Raw genomic sequence first — 13,234 nt, 5'->3', positions numbered from 1 at the left:
GGAAAAGTGTGCTGTCATCCACATCAGTACTGAAAGAAAGCCGTTGAGCATCGGCAGCAGTAATCGAGAGACTGTTAATATGTGTTTTGTACGTACAGTTATCTCAATTTAGACACTAAAATGGAAATCTGTAAATGCCAGACGGGAAAGGAAGGTGTATCACGAATACTCTCGCACACGGGTACGTTTGGGCTGAGGCGACTGACCGGAGCTGCACATGCCGCGGTAGATGACGCGCAGCGGCTGGCGCGTGCGGCACGCCTCTCGGCGCAGCTCGCACTCGTTGCCGTAGGTGCGGCCGTCGGAGGCGCAGACGGGCGACACGTCCGGCGAGCAGGCCTCGCCGCAGCGGCACACGGGCCGCCGCTCCTCGTCCAGCTGGCACCACTCCGTCTCCAGGCAGCGCACGCTCGCGCACGGGTCTGCAACACACACACACACGCGCGCACTCCTTAGCACCTGCAGAACCTCCTAATAGCACCTTACAGCTACCGAACTCCGCCTCACAGTGTCACGCGACATTCGTTTCGAAACACTGAAAAGCTTCTTTCGTTTCGTTCCGGAACTTCCATGGCGATGTACCGAGACCTACTTACTGGTTGGGTATGCACTGATACCGTTCTGCGGTGCGCGAGCCAAATTTCGAGACGTGCTACACTGCACATTAACTTCGGAACGTTTGCTGCAAATGTCACTAAGAAGCATCTCGGAAATCAAGAAGATCAGCCAAGCGATTGTTCTGCGAACACTACATTCCATCGCATTTCATCATCTTCACATTTCGCTGTATCTGCAGCTTCGTGGCAATGACTTCCAAATTCCATTTGCACAGAATTTGGCAAGATATCCCTCAGAAGGACGTCCAAAACTCTATCAACTAATGACAAACCGAATAACTGCTTGCATAAGGGCTAGATGAGGACCAGCACGTTACTGACTTGCTCAGTTTGTGTTCTTTCTCCTGAACAAATAATCCACTTTTTCTGAAACAGTAACGATTTATTTGTCTGTACAGTTACATCACATCTACCGATTTCGGTCCCATTTAGATAAAATTTTGTTTAAGAGAAAAGCATCGCTTAGAAATCACGAGCAAGTGAATCTTCGCAATGGACACTAATCGTCACTTGAAAATCCACATTGACTCAAAGAGGTGGATAAGCAAATATGCTTTGGAAGTTTGGTGCAAGTTTTCAAGATCCTCGTCATTAATCCCTGTTTTACTGGTGGGAATCTATATACATTCAAATATCTCTCGTTCCTACGATAAACGGTAATTGGAAAACATCCCACTGGACATAAAGAAGAATGGTACTAACATCACGGATGTCCCTTTCATTCCACACATGTAATGGCAATCCCTCTTAAGGAAACATTTGGAAACCACTGGAACGGTCGTTCAGGAAGATGTGACGTGTATCTACAGACAAACAAATGATTACTTTTTCGGACGAATCGGATGAGTTATTCATGACAAAGAGCTTCACAAATTGAGCAAGTCAGTAATGCGTTGGTTCATTTCTGCCCTTATGCAAGCAGCTATTATGCGTTGATTCACCTCTGGTCCTTATGCAACCATTTATTCGGCTTGGAATTGATTGTTGGATGTCCTCTTTCGTATATCGTGCCAGTTTCTCTCCAATTGGCACGTAAGACAGTCAAAATACCGAGCTGGTTGCAGGAACCCGCCCATAATGCTCCAAACGCTCTCAATTGGGAAGAGAGCCGGCTCCCGTGCTGGAAAAAATAGGATTTGGCCTATAATTTCACTGAGTGGAGTAGTATTATCTTCAGTGATACGTCCCCTTCGAACTGAGCCACGATGACCAGTGAATACGAGTCTGACACCCCGGACACCGATCATATACCAAGCTGACTGTCGCCCACCATATGGTCTCTGTTGTCATTTCTTTTCATAGTAGGACAACTTTGGTTGTCCTCCACGTGCTTGCCAAACTCCACCTTGGCCAACAAGTTCGCCGTATCTCTCCCCAATTGAGATGTTTGGAACATTATGGGTAGGGCTCTCCAACCATCTCGGGATTTTGACTATATAGTTCGTAGTTGCACAGAATTTGGCAAGATATCCCTCAGCAGGACGTTAAAAACTATTAACTAATGATAAACCGAGTAACTACTTGCATAAGGTCTAGATGTGGACCAGCACGTTACTGAGTTGCTCATTTTTTCTTCTTTCTCCTGAATAAATAATTCAGTTTTTCTGAAACTGTAACAGCCGGCCGCTGTGGTCGTGCGGTTCTAGGCGCTCCAGTCCGGAACCACGAGGCTGCTAGGGTCACAAGTTCGAATCCTGCCTCGGGCATAGTTCTGTGTGATGTCCTTAGGTTAGTTAGGTTTAAGTAGCTCTAAGTCTAGGGGACTGATGACCTCAGATGTTAAGTCCCATAGTGCTAAGAGCCAATTTTTTGAAACTGTAACAATTTATTTGTCTGTAGAGTTCAAAATGGTTCAAATGGCTCTGAGCACTATGGGACTTAACAGCTGTGGTCATCAGTCCCCTAGAACTTAGAACTACTTAAACCTAACTAACCTAAGGACATCACACACATCCATGCCCGAGGCAGGATTCGAACCTGCGACCGTAGCAGTCGCGCGGTTCCGGACTGCGCGCCTAGAACCGCGAGACAACCGCGGCCGGCCGTCTGTAGAGTTACGTCTCATCTACCGATTTCGGTCCCATTTAGATAATTACTTCGTGGTGTGTCGTTTATTTGTCGTAGAGTATATATATTGCGATGATCACAGTGAATTAACAGAATGATTAAAAATACTAACATTGTCAGCCTGCACAGGAAATATTGCTCATACAAGCGAAATAATGTATATTTCAGAATTTGGAGAAAGATTCGTTATCGAATAGGTATAGAGACAATAGTTCAAGAACTCGACAAACCAATGCACAAAATATCCCCGCCTAGGTGTGCAGATCTTGTAGATGTGAAGCAATATTAACGGGAGAATAAAGGTTTCAAATATACGGGGTGTTCAAAAAGTCTCTCCGCAGTGCCGTATGATTGTCAGCTGCGCGTGCCGTATGATTGTTCGCCTGCCTGGGTTACTTCCCTTCAAGTGGACTCTTCCAACATTCCACTGTTTTGTTTATCTCAGCCAGCGTCAGTAGTATCGTTGGTGTGTGTCGTTACGTGTTGACGTGAACGTTTAAGTTTAGTTCGTTTCTTTCGTTTATGTCACTGTTAAAATGCTGACAATTGAAGAACGTGTGTTTTTAGTCGAACAAGCGTTCAAAGCTGGCGGTAAATACACAGTTTCAGCTCGTCAAACATTTAATTCAGTTTTCCTGGGCACAACACTCCCACATCGCGACACTGTGCGAGGTTTGATTAACAAATTTCGAAGTACGGGTTCAGTGACAGATGCACCGAGAAGTGGTCGTCCTAGCGTTTTGTCTGAGGATAAACTACTCTATATTTCCGATAAATTGTCCATGAGTGCGAACAAGTCAATAAGAAAACTCTCCCAGGAAATCGATGTTAGTGTCGCCACACACAGCTGTAAGGAAAAAAATTAGAACTTTTCCCATACAAAGTAACAGTCGTGCAAGCACTGAAAAAATACTGATCATGGCAAGAGACTGCATTATAGTCGATGGTTCAAAAATTTCGTTCAACAAAATGGAAGGGATATTCTTATTGAAACGTTTTTCACTGATGAGGCGTGGTTTCATTTATCCGGGCACATGAACTCGCAAAATTCTCGTATGTGGAGTACTGCAAATCCATTGTGTATTCATGAGGAACCACTTCATTCTGTGAAAATAAGAGTCTGGATTGCAATTTCTAGTCGTCGGATTGTGGGTCCCGTATTTTTCAACGAAACAACAAACGCACAGCGATAATGCAGTGATATTCTGTACCCATTCATAGGAAAACTTGTGTTAAGTGAAATACTTAACGTTTATTAACAAGAAGATGGTACAAGCGCGCATACAGCTCGCGTTTCATTGTCACTCCTTGCTGATGGTTTTGGTTATCGCATAATTTCACAAGGACTTTGGTCTCCACGTTCGCCTTACCTAACACCACCTGATTTTTTCTTCTGGGGTGCATCGAAAGCAAATGTCTTTACAAACCGTCCTAAATCAATCAATGAATTGAAAACTGCAATATCCACTTTCACTGCTCCTGTTACAGAAGAAATGTTACATGTTGTGTTTGAAAACATGATTAGACGGATTGAATTGTGTATTCAACAACAAGGGGGGGGGGGGACACTTCCAGCATTTAAAGTGAAAATTTGTAAGCAAAAATGAATATTCAATAAATTAATAACTTGTATTTAACTGACTTTCATTTTGGTATGTTCACTGCGGCGTACGGCAAGCGCGGCTAACCATCATATTGCACTGTGGGGAGACTTCTTGAACACCCCGTAGTTTAGTAGTCATTAGTGCATATTCCAAATTCGCCGGGGCCTTACTTGCAAAAACAAAATACTGTAAAAAAAAAGGAGGGGGGCGGAAATCAGCTGTCGTTTATAGTCCAATAAAGTGCTCGACTATAAAACCTTGGAAAATGATTTGCAAGATGTAACGGGACATCCTTCTTTAGCAGTACTTTTCCTGAACAGTAGCTGTCGATACTAGTATTATTTTTCGAATTTTGGTCAGGTTACTATTATCACAGATGCTTTTCTGAAAACTTTCATATAATTTTATACACAATATGTTATATTTCAAGCTAAAATTTACGAAAAAGAATTACTGTATTTTCGATCTTACAATCGATAAGTACTAGCTCTGAATGCTAGTTGGAATAATTTTTTTAGAAACATTTGAAATTACGAATTATTTGACACAATTAAAATTTCTATTATTACTTACCCATTGTAATACTGTTTACTTTGTTTATTTCTGAATTCATTTATCAAATAACAATCGAAATTAATAGAAATTCATTTGTCAAGAAAAATTATAAACCTTTTGGAATATGGTTATTACCGCAGAGTGGTGTAGTAGTAAACATGTCTCTGATGTGATAAGACGTGTTTTTGTATTTTGGGCGAACAATGTATTTCGGTTTTGTTAATGTGAAAATTCAGTATTTTGGGCACGAATTGACCTCTCCGATTACGTCGCATTAGTGTTCGATGAGATTCATGTAGGGCGATCTAGATGGCCAAATCGTTCACTCGAATTGTCCAGAATGTTCTTGAAATCAGTCGCGCACACTTGTTGCCCGGTGACGCAGTGCATTAGCATCCATAAAAATTGGATCGTTGTTCGAGAACATGGTCCATCAATTGGTGCAAATGGTCTCCAATTAGCCGAACATAACCATTTCCCGTCAATGATCGGTTCAGTTTGACCAGAGGACCCAGTATATTCCATGTAAACACAGCTGACACCATTATGGACGACCACCATCTTGCACAGTGTCTTCGTGACAACTTGGTTCCATGGGTTTGTGGGGTCTGCGCCGCCCTCGAATCCTACTTTCAGCTCTTACCACCTGAAATCTGGGCTCGTCTGAGCAGGCCACGGTTTTCCAGTCAGCCTTGCGGGGTAGCCGCGCGGTCTTATGAGCCTCGTCACGGTCTGTGCGGCTGCCACCGTCGGAGGTTCGAGTCCTTCCTCGGCAATGAGTGTGTGTGTGTTGTCTATAGCGTAAGTTGGTTTAAATAGTGTGTAGGGTTAGGGACCGATAACCTAAGTAGTTTGGTCCCATAAGATCTTCCCACAAATTTCAAATTTTTTTCCAGTAATCTAGGGTCCAACCGATGTGGTCAAGATCCCAGGAGAGGTGCTGAAGGCGACATCGTGCTGTTAGCAAAGGCACTCACATTGGTCGTCTGCTGCGATACCTCATTAACGCGAAAGTTCGCCGCTCTGACCTATAGGATACGTTCGTCGTACGTCCCACGTTGAATTCTGCGGTTATTTCACCCAGGGTTGCTTGTTTGTTAGCACTGACAAATCTACACAAATGCCGCTGCTCTCGGTCGTTTAGTGAGGGCCATCGGGCATTGCGTCGTTCATGGTGAGAGGTAATGCCGGGAAGATTGGTATTCTCGACACACTGTTGACACCGTGGATCTCGGAATATTGATTTCCTGAATGGAATGTCACATACGTCTAGCTCCAACTACCATTTCGTGTTCAAAGTCTGTAAATTTCTGTCGTGCGGGCATGACCACATCGGAAACCTTATCACATGGATCACTTGTGTACAAACGACAGCTTCACCAATGCTCTACCCTTTTGTACTTTATGTACGTGATACTACCGCCATCTGTGTGTATGCATATTGCAATACGGTGGCTTTTGTCACCTCAGCGTAATCTAGATGTAGATGCAGAAAATATCAAAGCTGGCGGACGTGTATCCGACCACAGTTCACATTCTTCAGTCCACCAGCTGCAGTCTGAACATTCTCGTCTGTGACCCTTTGTGCACCCCACCGTGCGTACAGCCGGTGGTTCGCGCTGTGCTTGGTGCAGCCAGCAGCGATTCGGCACCCCGCGGCGGCTGCCACCTGTTGCTCCGCGACGCGACAGCCACTCTGGTAGAGGGCCATTTCCTCGATGAGAATGGGCGCCAATATGCGGCCCGGCCTGTGCGAAATAAACTGTCACGGGGCGGCGGCAGCTGTGGCGGAGGAAGCCGGTGGGGCCGTTGACAACACAGGTGTATCCACCAGCTTATATCTGGTCCACAGAGTGCCTTCCAGCTACGCGAAGGCACAGTTTATTCTTGGTTATCCCTCTCTTTCACCAGAAACGACAACACGGCTAATTTAGTACCGATACATTTAAAACAATATACATTTTATTCGTTATTAATATTTACAGCTTTCACCAAACATTTGGGTGAATGCGACAGGAGTGTAATTATGCTACAGACTCTGCATCAGTCTCTACAGATACGAGGAGTTTCAGATACGACATTTTTCTCTGCAACCCATAAAATATTAAGTGAAAAGAATAGTTACTGAGACAGTTAAGGCGCGCGGGGTAGCTGAGCGATCTTAGGCACCTTGTCACGGTTCGCGCGGCTCCCCCGTCGGAAGTTCGAGTCCACCCTCGGGCATGGGTGTGCGTGTTGTCCTTAGTGTAAGTGAGTTGAAGTTAGATTACGTAGTGTATAAGCTTAGGGACTGATGACCTCAGCAGTTTAGTCACATAAGACCTTACCACAAACTTACAAATTTTTCCTAGACAGTTAAATGTAGAAAAGGCTACCGAATTATGAACACACATTAGCTATTTTAGAGAGAATTACAGAAACCAATTACACTTTTTAACATTATTTTTTCTATCATGGAAATGGAAATGAGCGTTTGGCGTCATTGGCCGGGAGGCCCCTCGCGGGGCAGGTCCGGCCGCCATATCGCAGGTCTTATCACAGTCGGCGCCACATTGGGCGACCTGCACGCCGGATGGGGATGAAATGATGATGATCACAACACAACACCCAGTCCCTGAGCGGAGAAAATCTCCGACCCAGCCGGGAATCGAACCCGGGCCCAGAGGACGGCAATCCGTCACGCTGACCACTCAGCTACTGGGGCGGACTTTTCTATCATGTACCTGGCGTATGGGTTGGTGCAAAAGCGTTTTTCATCGCCCCGGTTCCCATAAGTCCTGAGCATAGACGTTGACTGTGGATATTGTATAACAGACACAGTCCCTTAGACTGTTCAGAGATGTCACTAAACCTGCCCAAAGATGTAAACAACCATGCATGAGCAGCGCCTACCAGACGGAGGGGGTCCGACAGCTGATCAGTTCTAGTCATTCTACCAGGTAGGAGGTACACAGCTCGTGTTGTCTGTAGTTCAACCATGCCTAGGCGGTCAGTACCGCGGTTCGATCGCGCCCGCATTCTTACTTTGTGCCAGGAAGGGCTCTCAACAAGAGAAGTGTCCAGGCGTCTTGGAGTGAACCGAAGCGATGTTGTTCTGACATGGAGGGTATACAGAGAGACAGGAACTCTCGATGACATGCCTCGCTCAGGCCGCCCAAGGGCTACTACTGCAGTGGATGACTGCTACCTAGGGATTATGACTCGGAGGAAAGCTGACAGCAACACCATGTTGAATAATGTTTTTCGTGCAGCCACAGGACGTCGTGTTACGACTCAAACTGTGCGCAATAGGCTGCATGATGCAGCATCTTTGCAACCACGGCACCGTGCAGCGCGGTACATATGAATCCAACAACATGCCGAATGGACCGCTCAGGTTTGGCATCACGTTGTCTTCACCGATGAGTGTGCATATGCCTTCAACCAGACAATCGTCGAAGACGTGTTTGGAGGCAACCCGGTCAGGCTGAACGCCTTAGACACTCTGACCAGCGAATTCAGCAAGGTTGAGGTTTCCTGCTGTTTCGGGATAGCATTTTGTGGGGCCGACGTACGCCGCTGGTGGTCACGGAAGGCACCGTAACGGCTGTACGTTACGTGAATGCCATCCTCCGACCGATAGTGCAACCACATCGGCAGCGCATTGGCGAGGAATTCGTCTTCATGGAGGACAATTCGGGCCTCCATAGCGCACATCTTGTGAATGACTTCCTTCAGGATAATGACATCGCCCGACTAGAGTGGCCAGCATGTTCTCCAGATATGAACGCTATCAAACATGCCTGGGATAGACTGAAAAGGGCTGTTTATGGACGACGTGACCCACCAACCACTCTGAGGGATCGACGCCGAATTGCCGTTGAGGGCCGGCCACGGTGGCCGTGCGGTTCTAGGCGCTTCAGTCCGGAACCGCGGGACTGCTACGGTCGCAGGTTCGAATCCTGCCTCAGGCATGGGTGTGTGTGATGTCCTTAGGTTACTTAGGTTTAAGTAGTTCTAAGTTCTAGGGGACTGATGATCTAAGATGTTGAGTCCCATAGTGCTCAGAGCCATTTTTGCCGTTGAGGAGTGGGACAGTCTGGACCAACAGTGCCTTGATGAACTTGTGGATAGTATGGCACGACTAATACAGGCATGCACCAATGCAAGAGGACGTGCTACCGGGTATTTGAAGTACCGCTGTGTACAGCAGTCTGGATCACCAACTCTGAAGGTCTCGCTGTGTGGTGGTACAACACGCAATGTGTGGTTTTCATGAGCAATAAAATGGTGGAAATGATGTTCATCTTGATCTCTATTTCAATTTTCTGTACCGGTTTTGGAACTCTCGGAACCGAGGCGATGTAAAACTTGTTTTAATGTGTGTATATTCTGTTTATAACAGTCTGCCAACGCTGCAGTAACTTTTCGATTACAGGACTGTAGAAATCTGTGATTTTGAGACGAAGAACTCTCGAGCCATGTTCGGAGCGCATTTTAATCCGGAAAGGATGACGGTTATTTGAGAGGGAGCGGAAAGATGAAAATATGAGGGTGCAAAATCAGATGAATAAGGAGGGTGCGAAATGACTTACCAACCAAACTCCTCTATTGTGTTTTTTTGTCACTCTAGCAGAATGCGGGCGGAAGTTAGCGCGGAGAGGCATCACTCCCCGCAGTCTGCATGGTTGTTGTTCTTGGACTGCGTCTGCAAGACGTCTCAGTTGTTGACAGCAAATGTCAGGAGTGACGGTTGTACCTCGGGGAAGCAATTCGTGGTAAACCAACCATTGCTGTTCCACCATATGCATAACATTACCTTTTGTTAATGCACGCACGTCTAATGTTAGCATAAAGGCACCATTTCTTGTCACCGGCAACAACAAAGGATAGGAATGGTCGGTCGGTGTTGTTGTTGAAGACGAGCAACCAGAGAAGCACATTCGGCTTCCGCTGACTTTTGTGATTTTGGCTCAGAGCATGCGATACCCATACAACCGCTTTTGTATCTTCCCCACAGCATGCAAAGGTCGCATGATGGTGGAAAGATCACAGTTCATCACATATGCTAGTTCTCCAGTACAATGACGTGAATCATACTGGATTAATGCTTTCAAACGATCTTCATCAGACCATGAAGGTCTTCCTGAATGTGTAGAGTCATTAACGTCAATAAGATCCTCCTTAAAACGAGAAAAAATTTTCTTGCCTTGTTCTGTCCAGTGGCATTATTCCCATACTCGGCGTAAATGTTTCTTGCTGCCTCCGCTATATCACCCTTCTATTATACTTAGACAGAAGAATATGTCGGATATGTAGCGATTTCTCCACCTGACACTTCAATTTCTAGGGTCCACAGGTACACTCACTATCTCCAGGCGACAAAATGACGCTATGTAAACTCAGGTAGTTACAATAAGCTACTAATAATAAATGACAACTGATGAATTAACCCATAGAAACCAGAGTAACAACATGAAAAACGAAAACTCTACGAACTTATCCGCCAACCTAATATTTAAGCCATCTGAGTAAAAATCAATTAAAATAAAATTTTTGTCACTTTCAGTTACGGAGCTAGAAGTGTTGTAACTTCTAGGCGTGGCTGCAACATGCTGTACGTAATTGACTGTGCTCAGAAGGATGTGATGTTGGAATGCTGATGTAGGTGAGGTGTTGAAACGTGAATGCACGACTGAGTGCGCCTTCTAAACGACTTGCGGACGAAATATAAATCTTCTGATACACGTAACGAGAAGTTTACTCTCTGCGCTGTTTGAAGTCATTTGGGATTGTGGGTCCGGTGACACTAACACGATGCTTTAGATATGCCCATAAACAGAAATCCATTGGTGTTAGCGAGCGTGCAGGTCATTCCTAAGGATCATGGCCGGCGTCCTAACTAGTTTCCAGGAGACCAGTAGATCTTACGATGACCTGCAGTGTTTAACCACCTCTATGTCTTTACCTGACATATTACTGTAACTACAACGGCTCTTTTCAGTGCTCCGAAGACTTGAAAATGACATCCTCCACAGCAAGCAAACAAGTTATAATAGGAAAAGCACCAAATACGAAAAGACATTAATTACCGATGTCCTGTTTCCTGTCATTTTGTTATAAGAAATCGCAGCAAAAATGCCGCGCTTTCGGTTTATATTAAATGTCCCGCTGCTTTTAAATGGCCTATAATCATTGCATGTCAGTTACAACTTGAAAGCCTCGAAATACAGACTACATCCGCAAGGGACTTGGGCCAGTATGGCATTTCCTGTTTTAAACTTGGGACGTATATAGCGATCGTGCAGCTCATCGGCCACGTCCTTCTCCGAGCTGCAAAATACTAAAACGTCTGATTCTGCGTTTCATGTTTGGAATAAACCTGAGAATCTACTTTATTCTCGGAATTTCGGGGAAGATTCTCAGAATCGCATGAATAAAGTGAGCCAGAGAACATACTCGTATTTCACCTAAGAATGCACTCACCTTGAGTAAAAGTCTGGGGGGAGTTGCTCAACGGGAAGAACATTCTCCGGTTTTGTATGAGCAGAACTAGACAAGTTTCCCACAAGCAGATAAAATTCTCTGTTTCTTGAAGTGAGTTCTGTAGCACACTTCAAGCTCAGTATTTTTGCTGAGATTAAGTTTTACTGAGATTTTTGCTAAAAATGGCAGAATTTATGTTGCTCGGAAGGCAAAACGGATATACTTAGCCCAAAGAAATACTGAAGACAGAAACTATAGAAGTTTATACAGGTTTAAGAATAAAAACATTATTTGGATTACTTCTTTCCCGAAGATTATGAAGGACGAGCGGGCGACCTTTCAGACGAAGCGAAAATGAAAACATTTTCTGCGCTATTTGGCAGACCCAAGTTTTCAGACTGAAGGAGAAGATCTAGGTGTACATCAAACAACTGTGTAACTGACATTTTCAGATGTTCTTCATCATATTTTCTCACAGCATAAATCATATTTTTTGTGCTAGAAGTAAGTGAAAGGATCAAAAAAGGTTATAACTGGATTATTACAAACATAGCGATGTGCTGATTGTAACGAAATCACGAGGGCTACCGTTAAAGTACTTGACACGTGATCGGAGCTTTATGCATCATATTTAACCAAAACCATCTCTTGTTAGAAAACTCTGACAGAGTTCCTGTTTGGAGTGGGTGAAAATGCTACGTGTCCTTGTGTTACCTAGCTTCAATAACAATAAAAGCTTCCCAGAGTTCGAAATTTATTTCCATAAACTGTCCGTGTGTCACCTTAATGATTTGTTGCCACTCATAAAACTAAAATCGAAATGGAGTGTCTTTCTTCCGAAACACACTGTTGCAACATCCATATTTGTACACTGAATAGTTTGCCTATTTGTGCGAGTTGAATGAAATGTAAGATTACACTTGTATTATGTGTCGGACGCCGCAGACGACAAAAATCGAGAAACTTTCTCAAGGAGGGGAGGTAGTGAGTAAGAATTCTCTCGTGCGAAACTGAGAACTTTTCCAGGGAACGTAGTCTTGCTGAGATTCTTCTCCGCAGAATGATCTCTTTTTTATTCATACGATCCATTATGTAACATCCAGCACGACGGCAAATCAACACAACACCACAATGTTCGCATACGGACACTTCCATGGCTATTGTGGTTCAAGGGGAAATGGAGAAACTATGTATGCGTGTTAAAGCTACGACACAAATGAAGCACAGAAAGTATTTGTACTGGGATTTTACGCGGCGTATGCCGAAAGTAAGATCCGATCGGTAGTGAAATGGAAACTACAGTGAAAATCAAAAGTGTTTTATTTGCAATAGTTATCCACCCTTTCCAGCAACATCCCTACATAGTTGCTGCTCCGTCTGAGACATTTGTCGTAGCGTTGTACCAACACTCCAATACCATCGTCATAGAAGGCAGCCGCTGCACTTTCCATCGATTCTCTACGCTGATCTGCAGTTCATTGTCTGTGCCAAAACGTTCTCATTGTCCCTGCAGAGTGCGACCGAGAACTGCCATGAAGAAGGAAATGCATGACTTACGTTGTGTGGGCTGCATCAAACCAGGCCGAATCTCTCACAGACACTCATACTTGGTGGGAGACATCTTTACGTGCTCACTGTGAGCTCAGAACTGAAAAGACGGAAGTGAGGCGATCAACGGGCTTACTAGAGACACAGTCCAACGCACCTATCAAACCTTTATCAGATATTTACTGTGGTTTCCATTTCGCGACCGATCGGACCTTACTTTCGGAATACGCCACGTATTATTTCTCAATCGTGAATGGAACAATAAGTCTTACGTACATTCTTAAATCTGACAGAATGCCTCAAAGGGCCACTCTCTGCTTACTATCAGACAATGTCGCATTGTCAGCACTTGTCAGAATGGGGTTCCCTGTCGAAATG

At 44.7% G+C, this 13,234-nt stretch overlaps 1 pseudogene; it reads right to left on the bottom strand.

Annotated features, from left to right (window-relative positions):
• LOC126456404 (agrin-like) overlaps positions 1-13,234 on the bottom strand; it is a 379,882-nt pseudogene that overhangs the window by 320,292 nt on the left and 46,356 nt on the right.

This window comes from Schistocerca serialis, chromosome 2 (assembly GCF_023864345.2).
Source record: "Schistocerca serialis cubense isolate TAMUIC-IGC-003099 chromosome 2, iqSchSeri2.2, whole genome shotgun sequence".
NCBI lineage: Eukaryota > Metazoa > Arthropoda > Insecta > Orthoptera > Acrididae > Schistocerca > Schistocerca serialis.
This window is presented reverse-complemented; position numbering and strand designations above follow the sequence as displayed.